This window comes from Triturus cristatus, chromosome 6 (assembly GCF_964204655.1).
Source record: "Triturus cristatus chromosome 6, aTriCri1.1, whole genome shotgun sequence".
Taxonomy (NCBI): domain Eukaryota; kingdom Metazoa; phylum Chordata; class Amphibia; order Caudata; family Salamandridae; genus Triturus; species Triturus cristatus.
Window position 1 is genome coordinate 892,938,557 of NC_140589.1, and position 15,873 is coordinate 892,954,429.

Below are 15,873 nucleotides of genomic sequence, written 5' to 3' on the forward strand. Positions count from 1 at the left end.
GATGGGGTGGTCTGGGCGTATGAGCTGTACCCTTGATCCATGCCTACAGTGTTGTATTTTGCTCTTTCCTCCACTTCAACTGAGTTTTCCTCAAGCAGATAAGCGTGTTGGTGACAGAAATAGTAAATAGTGTTATCAAGCAGTGAAACTTAAAATAGGGCTATAGCGTGATATCACTAAGCTTCCTTATCAGCTTATTTACATTATATGTTGACGTTTTAAATTAAAAAAAACCATAAACCCATAAAACATAAATCTAGTCCAATATAAAGCAAATCGACCATTTAAGTTGTGTCCACCAAAAACCTAATTGGCCCTTTGATACTGGAACATTATGTGTTATTGTTACCGAACTTAAAGGTACTCTTTCTATCGGCATTGCGATAACAGATCACACGAGTTTTGCGCAGTAGGGGCTCAACCCAAAGTGCTACCCACATCACCAAATTAAAAGCTCAGTCAGTTCCAACGTTCTTGTCAGCGGCACTTCATTGCTTCTTCGAGTGGCGGGAGCGCAGCAAAAAGTTGAAAGGGCAGCCTCATATCTTGCGGGGCAGAGCATGGAACATCCCCTGTTGCTATAAAAAGACTTGGTCTCTTGTTATGGCTGTAAAGAGCCCTTCCCTTGCCTCTTTGTCACTGACAAATGCGAGCAGGAGCAATAAGGCGGCGGCCACTTTCTCCTCCAGCCCTGCCCACGTGGATCACCGGGCTGCACGGGACGATAAACCAGACTCGAGTGTATACACTGCAGTTAAACACGCATATTGCTTTACTTTTTGGCAGCAATTAGCTTTCGAAAAGTATGCTTTTGGGGTCACGTGCTTTCCGCAAATCAAAAGCAGATTGCCCGTTCCCGCAGGCCCAATCAGGTTCCTGTGAGGAGCGTGCGCGCGCCTTCGTGCTGCGGTCTGCCTGGCAGGCTCCGCGGCCCTCTTAATGAGGCGCTCTGCTCCGGTGTCCTCGAGGCCACGGCCGGCTGCAACGCCGGGCGTCAGAAGTACAGACTGCTCTACGTTGCGTCCCTGATGTAACGGTCTTCGGTCCCCGTTTAAAGATGTCAACGGACTTCCACGTGCGCATTTGTCTAGGTTTCTTACAGCCTCCAGTCTGACTGAACGTTATTTTTTCCCGTCGGCCATGGATAAAAAAAAATATGCGCAGCTTTCCAGGAAACTATGTAAGAATTGGAACTGGCCGACTCTTTATTGGGACCTGCCAGCGGTTCAACAAAAGGAGCCGAAGGGGCCACGCTCTCAAAGCTCACGGACTGGCGTGCATCACGGTCTGCGCTCAGGGCCTGCCGACTGCCAAATATCCCCAAAGCGAGTGAATCCACTCTTGCTCTCCCTGCAAATCGCCACACTCACCCTCTGCCCTTCGCTTCCTGACAGGTCTGGCTAAAATACATGCTCTACACCGGAGTTGTATGAACATATTCCTGAACTTCTATCAGTTGAAAAGGAGATACGTATTAACATTTTTTGGGATTCTTCTACTCTGGGTGGAGTATGTATGTTTTTTTAAACTTCCTTCTAAGTCTTGAATAAGTGAGGCGAGGCCAGTAGTGGGTGCCAGTGTCCTTGGCAGAAAGTCTGAACCAAGTCTTGGCAAGCTGGTTTAACCATGGCTGTAAACCATTCTTCTGGGCTCAAGTGTTTGATGCACAGCCCCCTCCAAAGAAGGGCACACCTACCTGTCATAAGGTCCCCAGATGACTCCCAACTTATCAGGAACACCCATTCCCAGCTGTGAGCTTCTTTTTTTAAATCATTGCTTTCAGGTATTTCAGTCGAATTGGGTGCATTGATAGAACCAGAAATACGACCCCTCCTGAAAGCAATAGGTTGTTTCTGGAAAGCTCAAGACTGGAAAATGGTGTCCCCGAGGACATGGAGTCTTTCCTAACCTTAGCTTGTGGGAGCCACTTCTGTTCTTTGGTGTGCGCCCTGAATATCGAACCCACAATATCGGTGGGACAAAATATTGCAAAAAAATTACAGGTAAATCAAGATTTTCTATACCGAACTCCACATGTATGTACCTATGAGATACATAAAACTTCTAGCTATGTAATTGTGGAGTTAGGAATAGTAAATCTAAATTTTACCATATTTGCCTTTACCTTTCACTATTTTGACCCTCTTTATCCTGTCCTTGATATTCTTGAACCACTAAATTGCTGGTGTCGATAGTCCGCTGTAAACCCTGTTCTTTGAACACCAGTACCACCACCCCTTGCACAGCAAAGCATGGTTCCTGACCGAGCATGGCAAGTATTGGTTCAATCCATCTTAACAGAGAGACTCTAACAGATCATTTTAGGTGAACGCTGTTCAAAGACCTCTTCCCCGATCTGCAAGGATCTGTCCTTCCTCGGTTTAATGGTAACACTTTCCCAGTAATTTGTCATATCCTGTTTGCGTCAATCTTTTTAATGTAATAAGCTCACAATACTGAACTTGTTCTGAGCACCCAATTACTTTTGAGATTCGAGAACATGCAAACCATTCACCACCTTGCCGATTAGCTCTGTCATCTAGTCTAAGGTGCCTTACGACTGGACCTACCTCTCCTCTTCCAAGATCAAATTCCTGCCGCTGGGAAATTAATATACAATGTCCACTACAAGAACACCAAAGCCAATGCTTCCATTTTGAGTACAGGACTAAAGCCATTGGTAATCATTCCCACTCATCTTGTCATAAAAGAGCTGCATCAAGTAACCTTCGGAGGCAGGATTTGGCTTCCTACACCTACTATAGATGGCAAACCTCTCATCACCCTTCAACTGTGGTGGAAAGCTAAGCTCTTACCGTGCCTGAGCTAGATTTACAACACCTCCTTAATGATACAAAGCATTACAGAGCAGCAGGGCAAAACCCCATACAACACATCCCAATCCATTCCCAATTATTTACATAGGTGCACCCCGAACAGTATCCGCTACTACTGCTGAGGCAGAAACAGACATCTAAAAGATGAACCCGGGAGCACTCCTTTAGAGATGTATAGTTGATGTAATTCAGTATTGTGAAAACTTAGGATGAAACTTTTCAATATTGTTGATAAATTATCTTTATTTTAATTTAAAAACCGAGCTTCATACGGCCTTGACTTCCATCCAAGACTAAACTCATACAGCCAACACGTTTCATTCAAGCAAACTTCTTCAGGGCAAAGTAATGTAGTGAGGATCAGATCCTAATAAATCTGACTCATTATATTTGTGCTGTGTGCTTCATTTTTATCTCCATCCATTGTAGAAGGAATGATAATCAATACCAGAGTCAATATCTACACCTCATGGTCAGCGTGGGATGCAAAGCCTGTGGCAAGGTTTGATAAACGCAGCTAGCCAGCATATCCATGAAGTCCACAGATGTAAGCATATGTTCCCCCATTCAATGATCCCTCCATTGGCTACTTTTCAAAGACAGCGGCATTGTCAGAAACCCATGCGTTAACCACAGGCTGATATACAAAAACAGAACAACCTTCCCATGTACACAAGCTGCTGTCTATGCTTGACCACCAACAAACTTCTAACACTGTTCTCTCTGGTCTTATTCTGGTGAGGGATCTTTCCCTGTCTTGCATCCCAGTTATTAAACTCGCTCTCGTCTCAGCTGCAGATGATGGTAAATCTGGTCCAGTTGCAACAGGTCTAGCATTTATGAGGGTTTGAGTTATTGGCATTGTAAATGACAATGCCTTTTATTTATATGTTGTTTTTAAAACAGATAAATAAAAGGCATTGTCATGTTCAATGCCAATAGCTTAAACTCTCCCAAATGTGAGACCTATTGCGTTGCAAATGCGTGCTATAAATTTTTTTAAAAGCATTAGGTAAGAGTGTGTCCTGCCTGCAATAGCAGGCAGAACAAAGCTATATGAGAAAATAGTTCTCAGAGGCTGTAATTAAAGCCTACTGAGCAACAACACACATAACGTGGTGTCGCCATGGGAGGTTTGCAAAATGAGACAAGGTGGTACTAAGGAACGACTACTAAGCCTTTTGACCAATAAACAGCCACTATTTACAGTGGAAAATGACACAAGCCAATAAAAAATGTGGGCGGAGCTTCAAGTCCCTACCTCAATACAGCATACCTGGCAGAGCAGCGCATACGCTGCCCAGGCAGACCTGAAAATAAAGTTCGTACTATTCTAGCAGTCGCCGCCCATCTCCTTCCTGCCCACTTGCTCACTGGACCAATCACAATCCACAGTCTCACCTGTAATTCATCCAATGGAATTATACTGTTATTTTATTTACAGTGCTTTTATCTAATGTTGTGTTTAGAACTATGAACTGGATTTTATTGCCATATTTGACTCATTTACATACCTCAATATTTGAAACCATTCTAATATAGATTACTACAACTTAAAAAGGTTCTATCACGTTTGCTAAGCCATGACTAATTACAAGTGAAATAAAATGATACCAGGCGTTCTATCTGCAGTCTCATTCCACAATACAAACGTTCTCAGTTGACACTCAAAGAGCATGGTTAGGAAGATGACGGCTGGGTCCTAGCGCGCTCTGCTGGCTGGGTCCTAGCGCGCTCTGCTGCCGCCGTTGTGGATATCTATTGTTTGATGTCTTTCGCTGGCAGGCCTTTTGAACCCCATTATTCACCCTTAACGACCCACAGGCAGCTTTTATAAATCATCCCCAAACAAGATATACGTGCCACGTGCACCATCTCCCACATGATTTACCTACAAAGTTCCGCTCACGTGTATTTCCTCCGTTCATCAGCCACGCCCACAAACCCTCATGAATGTAATCACCCCAAACGGTGTTGTTCATATGCACAATATTATTTGCTACGTACTGATAGATAAACATCATGCCACAGAGCTAGCACAGTATACTCACTGCTTCTTCTTCGTACAGTACCACTTTTTTTATTACAACTTGGCACATTAAAAACTAGTACACACCACAATAGACAAACGCGTGCAAAATCAGCCACTCCACAGACAATGTAACACTCCAAGCACGAGACAACCGGAAGCACCGGAAACGAAGAAGGAAACAAAGAGTAAATGAAACATATCCAGACTGACAGAATGTAAGTATTATTTGTGCAACAGTTTATTCCGTGGAAAGAGCTGGACTGAGAGAAATAGTATTCAAATGCAGGCAACAAGGTCAAAGCCCAGTGGAAAACACGGAGATTTCGTCGTTTTGCAATTAGCCTGCTTGGTAACTGGCCCACAGAAGTTTGCATTCCGGGTTAGCTGCTTCTACGGAAGCTGCTGGGCTGTCAATTACACGGAACTCCCAGTTCTGGTGAGGGTGGCATTCGAGCATGAGGACAAACCACCACCACAGGCACAACAAACATTCTCATTAACAACCCACGAACCCCCGTTTGTGAACAAACTGTGCAGTCAGCAGGGCACCTTACCTTTAACTAGCGCCCACCTGTCGTCGCAGATTAATGAGAGCCAGGGTCCGCGTGTCTCCTGTGCAGGCAGGAGGCTTTGTCCTCAACAAAGCAAGTGCACAAATTTCCAACAAACACGGAGTGTGACCAAGCAAAAAGTTCACAGCTCACCCAAGAGTGCCGCCGAGCTCCTCGCTAGCGCGCAGAGGCTCTTCCGCGGATCGCCCCGGTTCGCCCTCGCGGCGCAGTAACCATGACACCGCGAAACACAGCCGATTATCTGTCTGAGCTCCCCGTGAACAATGGCCATCTGCATTTTATCAATCACTTGTCCGCTGCGGACGGGGACGGGGTGACAAAGCTGGTCCAGCAACAAAAACCTCATCCGCCAGAAAGATGCAACTTCAATAATTAGGGGATAAGAACCGCCACGGGAGGGCTCCCTTACAGGGCAAATGTTATCGCTGGCAGTACTGCCCTGCAGATAAAGAACGGTAAATCGCCATTTTTCACAAAGTGACATAAGGAAAGGGAGGAAAAATGACCGAGAGGCTCTTAAGGAGCGTGGCTTATGTGACAATGAATAAACACATACATACAAAAGCACCGACTTCTTTACGCCCCCCTTGGATCCCTCAGCCACAAAGTACACAACTATCTTGGCTCAAAAGTGTATTTAACTGCTGCTGATTTCGTGGTCTTTTCTGAGCTAACACCTCTCTGTGCCTGACAAGAGTGCGCTGGAATCCCATGCTATTACTAGGTCTGAATTAGTCTTATTGTGGCACAGGCAAACATACCACTGACGCTCTCTCTGTCACCTTGCACGTTTGTGTAAACTCTAAATGTCAAACGAACACGTCAATACTTGATACCTATCTCACAGACTAAAGGCATCAACACAACCATCTTGGCCTTAACACCGCTTCCAAATTCCTTACTGAATTGTCCAGACTGGTTGTCTTTCCTCTTTCTATTCACCTACTAGTCATTCCTCACCTGACCAAGCAGTCCTCTGACAAGCTGCATGCACAACAGCCACGGGTCACCAGATTAAAAAAACTACTACCTACAACAACAGAACTCATTTTCAAGAAACAACACAGAGCCCCCTGAGCTGCTCCAAACCGCCCTTGCCACCACGGGCAAGCTTTCCAACCCAGTACATGATGGGAGCAGGACGGTGGGCGTACATGGCTTGCCATAGGTGTGTGGAGCATTATGATGCTGGCCAATCAGATTATGATATAGTCTGTACATCCCCATTAGCCACGTCATGTCTCTGAGTGCCACCAACCCTGAACCACTTACTTGGATATGGTGGCGTTGTTGGTTTACCTCACCTGTAAATACTGAGAAAACTTGCTGGATCAATGGCATAGACATATTCTCACTCTAAAACCCACTGGCAGGGAGTACACATGCTGTCCCAGATTTACTCACTTTTTCAAAACACATCTGAATGTGGTCCTGGCATAAATGTCGCCTGACACATTCAGCAAGGAAGTAATCCTGTACATTTGTCAGTGATGCTGATTGCAGCTTTTATCTCGTAGTGTTAATCCTATCTCTACAAGTTGTTAAATGCTGGGTGCATTGCTGTGGACTGTGCAGTGCTCTTTTATGGCACGCTAAGGGGGTGGTGGTGGTTGTTCCAAGCACTGATATAAAATGTGTTGGCCTCTTAAACTATAAGGCATCGAGCATCGTAAAGTTGCCTGATAACATAAAAAAAAATACGTTCTTACATTTGGAAACAATCTGCTGTTATCCTGCAGCAAGGCACAAGTGCTTCTGGTGCATCTTGATGGGGTTTGGCGCAATGAGCGGGATCTTATTAGAATTAGCTCTACACATGGTGAAAGTGCGCAGAATGCATCAGTCATGCTCAGCCCTAGGCTCCTCAAAAATTTTTTTTAGAGATGGACATTGACACCCTTAAAACTTCGAATCACAGAGGTCAACCAGCTTTGGGCAAAAGTTACTCCAAAAAAGGAGTTCATTTACTATTCTATTTTAACCTCGTTTGATAATGGTTAAGTTTTGAACTGGTCAATTTTTATCTTAGATATTTATTTTATTCCCAGGACTGGTTAAACTTGGTTGGAACACATAACTCTGCTTTCTCCTATTAGGGACTATCTGGGGCTTGACTCTTTTATATGATGTTGTATTGCAATTTCAAGGAAGGTGCCCTAACCTGATTGAGTCATTGTAATGTATGTATGTGCTGTGCCTGAATTGTTTTGTTTTGTGATATGTACTTTGATGGTTTTAACTAATCGAATAAAGTTTGACTTGACTTACTGCAAAAAGGTTAAAAAGGTTGCAAGTGGTCCTTTTGTGAACATTGGATAGCCACTACCCAAAAGGCCAGCTTAAGAAGAACTGTTGAGCACACCTACCTCAATTAGGAGGAGTAATTTGAAATGTGATGCACCGTCTTTGTCAGCTTGGATGTGCCCATGGCCAGTTTAGAGTCTTTTTTGCTCTGTACAAATCCTGTAACTCACTCAACCTCAACAGGGCAGCTGCTTAGGCCCAACTTCTACATTTGTGCCTGCATACGCCCTTGTGTTCATTAATGATTCCATTGCAGTTATAAGCCAGTATAACCAGAATGAAATGTCCAATCAGCAGTATGGATGGTGTACGCCCAGGTAAGAAAACCACATTCCCAAATTTACATTTGTTCAGCTAAACTTGCTGCAGACCGCCAGGCACACTTGTTAAAAAAAAATGGTACGAGCACAAAGTATGCCTCTGTGCCTAATATGCTTTCCTACCAAATTCAGACGGTCCTCCCAGCAGCTGGGCAAGAGCAGCACGCGCCCTTCAGGATGTTTATACATATGTGAGCCGGTTTGGGTCCCGTTAGCAACCGCGTTCTTTATCCACACACCTAGCAACTGACGTGAATCCTAATTCCAGTTTCCACCCAATCACAGTGCCCCAAGAAGAAACAGCATAACTTCAGAAGCCCTGGACCTTTAGCTCTGCATATTTTGCCAATCACAATGATCCTGTTGTAAGGACTTTAAATTTGGACTACTGAGGGAACACCGTTTGCATGATGTTTCCGAGCTACCTGGATTTTAGTGAAGGCATCAATGCTCCACAGAGTATAAGACTTATTAACAAGTTGCACAACCTCCAGATGAGGTCTAATGTGCTTAAACAGGTCATGGATTGGAGAGGTGACACGCAGCAGAATATAAGTGAATGGTGCACCTTCTATAGGAAGGTCGCAGAGAGTGGGACGCCACCAGCATCAATTCTCAGCTCTTCAAAACACTCTCACGCTACTCTGAAGAGAGGATAGAAGAGGTGGTTCAGCTATTTGTAGTTCACACAAAGTTAAGCTTTAGTCTTAGAAGAAATCTAAACCAGGGGGAACAGCTGGAAGAATGGTCTCAGAGCTGGCAAATGAGATGAGCAAAGTCAAGCATTTGGGGCACAGATACCCAGGTTAAGTGATGATGTTGAAAGGGCTCCGGGCATTAGAGGGATGTTTGGTTTAGAATATTAGAACACTTAAAAGAGGGTAAATAATATGAAAAGGATGTGTGTGAGGAGAGTGTGAGGAAGTTTGGACTTCATACACAGTAACAAACGTAGTAAGTGAATGAAAACTCTGTGACTACTGCGTGTACAATTGAGGCATCATCTGAAACACTGTGCCCAGTTCAACAAAAGACATCTCTTAACAGACAAACTCAGATGAGCAGCAATCCATGGCTACACTACTGACAAGCAGCAGAACCCATAGATTTCACAACAATGACCGAAGAATCTCCTTGACCTGAGGCTTTAATCACTACCCAAATATCAGAAGTACAAATAAAGTTCAGGCAGGTGTGCACTGCAGAGAAGGCAAGGGGTATGTGCTAGAGTGCTGTCACCCAAATTTCAACCAAGACAGACAATATACAAGGAAGCATTTTGACTGACTTGGGCCAGTCATGGGGGATATTTTCATGTCATGTTTTTCGCAGCAAGGGTACTAGATTTAATGAATCGCATTCCATCAGCAGTGTAGAGTTAAAGAGAGACAAATAACTGAAACTAGTCGGATACAGACACAGGGCAACCTATAGTGGTGACGAGATTTAAGACAAAACTAGAGCCCAGAGTGGGTGGAGAAAGGAGATGGCCCTAGCTGCTCCTTAGCTGCTGTGGGATAGTGTCCTGTTCCCCCATGCCTAGGATGACCAGATGGCTCCAAGTCACCACTTTTCAATTTCTGGACTATACTTTAACATGTTAGTGCATTCTGGGAGTTCTAGCCTTGTGTTATTTTAATTGCGCTGATTGGCTCAACATACTTGCTAACAACCTTGCAAAAGGAACCATGAAAAAAGTACCTCTACGAGATTAAAAGTGAAAGTGGACACTTACCGCCAATAGCAAAGACTTGCACGAGGACCTTGCCGCTTTCTCTCCCACAAATCCACGGAGGGACCTCTGTTTACAAACGGGAAGCGGACTGGCACGGTGCTAGAAGCACAGTGACTGCTGCCAGACTTTTCCACTACAACCCTGGGACCTGAGCGAAGGATGGCCAGACAGATAGGCACGCGTCTGAAGCGCGCAGGCAAATCACTTGGCTGTGTAATCCGAGCAACACTAAAATGTATCCAAACAAACGCAACCTTCCCTGCGCTCTACCTCAACAATACCAGCACAGATGCTGACATCATCCGTGTTTTACTTGCCAGAGGCAAGCAACTTCACGATGGGAACTTACACAGTTCTGAACAGGGCGAGCAGTGTGCACAGAAGGCAGAAAACAAATATTCCAGTCGCCCATCCCTACTTCCCAGATAGTAGCAAAAACACTGCCGCAAAAGATGCAAAAGAGACTCGAACAAAGGAACTCTTCGTGCTAACTTAGTTCTCAAAGGGTCTCGTCTTACTCGCTGCTTTGTTTTTAAGTTGGAACGCCTGCAGGATCAAATTCAAAGTGTAGAAACTGGTTTCTTGCTAGGTTTCCCCGTCCTTACCTTCTGCACAAAGGGGCAGCTCCAACCCGCGGGATCCGGGGGTGCAGTCTGGTGCTCGGTGCTCCGGGGCTGCAGTCTGGTGCTCGGTGCTCCGGGGGTGCAGCCTCCTACTGCTCGGGTCTCCGAGGGTGCAGCTTGCTGCTTCGGGGCTGATTCCTGCACCGCCCAGGACCCGGCAGCCAGCACAGGGAGTTCCACACAAGCCCGGGGAGGCGGAGGAGGGCGCACGTAGCACCGTTTCTTCCCCCCTTCGCCGTTTTTCCTTCCAAGTCCGGAAACTCTGGCTAACGCTCCGAAAGGCTCGGCCGTTGGGAGCTAAAAACAGCTCGTCGTGTTTTAGTCATTCGGCTACACCCTGCGTGTGCTCCTTTCTTTCCACTGCCGCGGCGGAGAGCGGGTGTCTGCGGGGCGCTGGCAGTGATTAGCCGGCGTGGCTTGGCACATGGCGCGCGGCCACGGGGGAATACACGCTGCCGGGGCCGTCCGAGCGCGCATTCCGCCGCGCTGTGGTACTTGTGCGCAGCCAGAATCTGACACTTGTGTGTTTTTGTCACATTCGTTTCTCGGCAGAGGCGCGTGGAGTGCACTTGAGCATCCCCTGAGCACGCCCTGGGTCAGTTGTCACTCATCCTTACGACCACACGTGGAATGTGGGAGCCCCGTAATATTCTTGTCACATCCGGAACCACCATTTTATTGCTTTCCAACCCAGTGTATATTTCCACTGAAAGCCTTGTTTGAACCACACAGCGTCCCTCAAGGCGGACGTCCCAAAAAAACCCAATTATTATTAAATATACTTATTTTAGAGTATAAATAATAGAAGACGCACTGAAGAGGTTAGGTAGAGTCTTCTTTATTCAGTCATCGACGCTCTATAACGGACACAACTGTCATCTGCCTGAGCATTCTAAAGGAGGCTCCTTTGGAACGTTCAACCAATAACCAAGGAAAGGGGAGGAAGGGACAAACCATTATCATAAAGTTCACATAGATTGTTATTGTGAATATTTACATGAGATATAGAATATATTTCCAAATTACAACAATACTATAATTACTGCTACCGGGATAATTATTACTTTTTTTTTATATTCATTATCATTCATCATTATTCCAATATTAACATTTTATTCTCAAATATATGTGTATTATGTTTTATCATGTATGTTCTTTGCTATTCTGGCTAGTATTACCGTTAACATTGTTAATGCTATTTGATCACCGCCATCATTATTATATTATCCCACAACCAACAGATCGAAGTGGCCTTAGTGCTAACTTTTCAACTGTGAAAGCAAAATACACACAATTGATGGACGGAATGCAGAACAAATCAAAACATTCACCCCCAGTCAAGAGATCTGGGTTAAATCCATCATTCTTTTGCTCACCATGCCACCCCAGTTTAGACCTGGCTATATGCAAATCAGTCTTGACCCTGTGCCTCATGGGAACAGTCCAGCCCGAACTGCCAAGCCAGGTCCTCCCTGGACCGGAAACAAGCATCCTAGGACCGGTTTCGGGGACTTTTCAACTGTGGGCTACGGCAGCCTGAGCTCTGGGCATGGACACATTCTGGGATCCTTGATAAATCAGAATGGGCTCCTTAATCGCGTGGGATCAGTACTCAATGAGCAGATGCTGCTTGAATCAGGGATCATCCACCACCCGTGTATTCACAAAATCTATCATGAACACATCCTACAATAGGCCAACCAACTCAACCACTCATTTCCCTGAGGGAATGATAGCAAGCAATTCAGTCACTGGTCTCACTCCAACCAACACTTTCCCGCCCTTTACAAACAAGTCAACGTGCTAGAAGCACATGAAAATATCATAAAATATTGAACACATTTAAAGCACAGGTTGAAAAAAAAGCAAACCATTAATGACATACATTTACATTCATCATAAGATCCTTAAAGTTATCAGGTAACTTCTTGGTCCTGTCGTCTCGCGTGTTTGTCCTCCTCCAGGTTGCCTATATATCCTCTTCAAAATCTGGCTACATCCAATATTCAAGTTCTCAAGTACTTATTGCCTCCTGATCTTCATTGTCCAAGCTACACAAGGTGACGCTATTCATCACGCAGATTCCCAACTTTACATTCTACAAATGCTCATCTTCAGTTAATTAACTCTCACCACAAACCCCATCATTAATACCTTTTCATCATTATTTTACCTTTGTCTCTAGTTCAACATTTATTGACACAACTCATATTCCATATTCTAACCCTTGATATTCTTAAGATATTACTCAGTTCACTTTCACCTATTAATTTGGAAGAATCCCGAGTATCTCTTTTTCACAAAAATGGTTGTGAACTCTCATCCAATCTTCTACACCCATATAACTCTTATTGGCACATCTCGTCTTGTAAGTATGTTGCAATGTTGCCCTTAACTTGTGCCTTGCATGTAACATTTCTTGTCCATCAACACTAATACTCATTCCTATTGGCCCCAAACAACCAGCATAACTTTGTGAAATGTTTATCATCACATAGTTTTGCAGGACTCAATCCATTTTGCTTCACCCCTGAACCACAGTTTGCCAACTGTCAACTTGGCATATTAACCAGGACTCCTATGTATTATCGGCTGCCATGACAAACTAGCACCTGTAGCTAGCTGGATTCACTCCTTTCTAATTCCATTTTCCCTATCCATCTTCCTGTTACTCTGGTGGTTGTACAACACCACCACACCTCTAATATAAATTCTTCCAAAGTAACCTAAAATGTCTCTAGACACACTGTGCATCCCTTTATCACACACAATTTCAATAGGTGAAGCATCAAGAGAAAAAATTCTTTAGCAAATTGTCTAACTACCTCAGTTTTTACAACGTAAACAAACCATACCCCTGGTCGCTTTGACAAACATTTGTACCATAACTGTGCAATGATTATGACAAAGACCAAGAAGTATATATTACGTAAATAATAATTGTATGCAAAGCGTTGCTGTTAACCTAACTAGCAGCATCACTAATACAGTTGATTTGTAAGTTGACTAACAGAGCAGACACTCAGCTTTCTTGGATTCTGATGTCCCCCTCTTCATTTATAGCAAGCCACCAAAGTCTTTCCGAACTATTAATTTCATCTACTCCAAGTGCCTTTACCTCAGCATGTCAGTCCCATTGTCAGATACAAGGAGAAATCTCAAATCCTATTACAGAGGCAGAGTTTAGGGAGGAGGCGTGGTCTCACTCATCCACCATCCTTGCTTCTTGTGGCCAACGTAAACCATCTATAGCCTGCTTGCAAGCAGCTACAAAGCTTTACTCTTAACAAGTAGGGGCTGCTAAGGTGACTGGGCTCCTACCATTATTCCACCCCCCACAGACTTGGACTGGTGCCCCACTTATGGTCAATGGCTTTGCCAGAATCTAGATGATGTGCTGCCTATGCTCTTCTCCATACTGACACCGCACCCCAGTTCAGGGGAACTAGCAAACACCCGAAACACAACCACATGCTACTAGTTGCTTCCTCTCAGTAACCTCAAGAGCAATCCTCCATTTTCTTATCCCCATGATGTTGTGGGTGAGCGCGTTTCGAGAAACAGTGAAGCTGACAGGTGTTCATGACATGGTACAGGTATGTCGGAGCACTTTAAGTTTCCTCAAAGATCGTATGTCCAGGCGGAGTTTCATATTAGAAGGGAAATCGATCAAATGTGAGGTGCAGCTTCAGCCCCCTACCCAATGTCATCATAATCCATGCGGACAGAGACACACTGCATCAGATCTCTGCAATGAGTAACTGATACCTTAGCACTACTCTTAAAACCAACAAACTGAGTATCATGACCACACTTTTAAGTGTTTCTAAGTGTTTCTAAGTGTCCAGAATGAGATACGTCAATGTTTTACAGAACTATTAAATACATATGGCTGTTACTTTCCCATATAGACTCAATCTGTGTACAAAATTAATAAATAATCACAAGAAGCAATTTATGGCAGATTGAAATATATATGAAAAATAACCGAATTCGTGAGTAACGTCTTCTCAACAAAAATCTGTGCCTTATTGCATTATTCGAAAAACTTCACAGGTTAGACCCGTAATCAGTAAGGCTAGGCCCTATATACATTTGAAAAACAACACACGTGCCAGTACTGATGTCACTCAACACTATCATTCAAAACCATGGTCGCCCACCTCAATTGTCATTACCATCAATTGTTTATTAATTATTTTCTTTGTCTAAAAATACCTTTTTAGGTATGTTATTAACATAATTCAAAAGGAAAACATTTATAGACTTTTCAATATACAGGGACATAAATAATATAATATTTACTACAGAATACAAATCACAAAATTCATACAACACACGCACACAACAATAACAATTTTGCATGCAACAAATAGCTAAATAAATCTTTAAGCCCAGGTTCTGTTTTTTTTACTTTTTGAAAATATGCCCTTGGAGCTTACATTCTTGTCCAATATTTCAACTCCTTCCTAAAAGGGCCAAACCAAAACAGTGTCCATACTGAGCTCAAAGAAAAATCTAATTTCCTTAACCCTTTCGATGCGCATGACGGAGCGGTTCCGTCATGCGCATCGGTCGCGCTGTGCGGATGACGGAACCGCTCCGTCACGGCCCCGCCCGCGCAATGGACCTTCAGCACGGCGCGGTAATCCGCGCCGTGCTGAAGATGTGGTTCGTTTTGAGCCTCATTGGTATCACGTTTTTCAAGTTTATTGTATTATTACCACTTTATTTGAAATTTTATGGGCTTATCGGAAGGGAGTTCACTCGTGATTTCTTTGCAATTTAACAAAGCTAGATGCCCTTCTGGATTTTAGGGAACATTAGGCCTGACCCAATCATTTTAACATCTCCAAATTGGTGATAATACAATACTGAACACCATACAAATAAGCGCATATGAACGAAACCCTTACAAATATGGCTGCTGAAATTCAGCATTTGTTTGAAGAAGGAATGGTATGTTAGTCACAAGGGAACAGACAGACCATATTCTTAGTTCAAAAATATAGAATAGCCCTCGAGAGTTCACCAGGAATCAATAGGTTGGAGCATCAGAGTGATTCCACAGATTTTCAGCAAAAGAAGCCAAATTAACAATAAACTGTTAAGTTATCTATTATCTATCATGGAAACATACACAGAAATTAGACGTCATTGTAAAAATGGGTCTTTTTTATTTTCCTAATGTGCTCTGTGGTAACATTGAAAAATACTGTCATTCTTGACTTAGAGAAAACCAAATACTGAATGTGCCCTTCTTCCAACAATTATAAAAGAAGGATCGGAGAATGTAAAATAGGGAGACAGGAGAAATATTTTCATAATATTTGGGTGTAGGAAAGTAGGATCTGCTTCTTATGGTTACCCCCACTTTTTGCTTGATGTTACACTGTTTTAACTAGTCAGACTTGGATCCTGCTAGTCGGGACCTCAGTCTATCTGCTTTC

General features: G+C 43.8%; 1 protein-coding gene across 3 annotated transcripts in view; it reads right to left on the minus strand.

Moving 5' to 3' along the window:
• The window catches only part of TIAM2 (TIAM Rac1 associated GEF 2), a 336,144-nt gene extending 325,208 nt beyond the window's left edge, over positions 1-10,936 (minus strand). The window contains exon 1 of one of the 3 annotated variants that reach the window (XM_085611533.1): positions 10,406-10,936. The gene's annotated coding sequence lies outside the window, so the exon portion shown is untranslated. Of the gene's footprint in view, positions 1-5,423; positions 5,596-9,800; positions 9,933-10,405 lie in introns of those variants that run through there. The other 2 variants (XM_085611535.1, XM_085611534.1) reach the window with 2 other exon arrangements.
• Between the last annotated feature and the right edge of the window lie 4,937 nt (positions 10,937-15,873).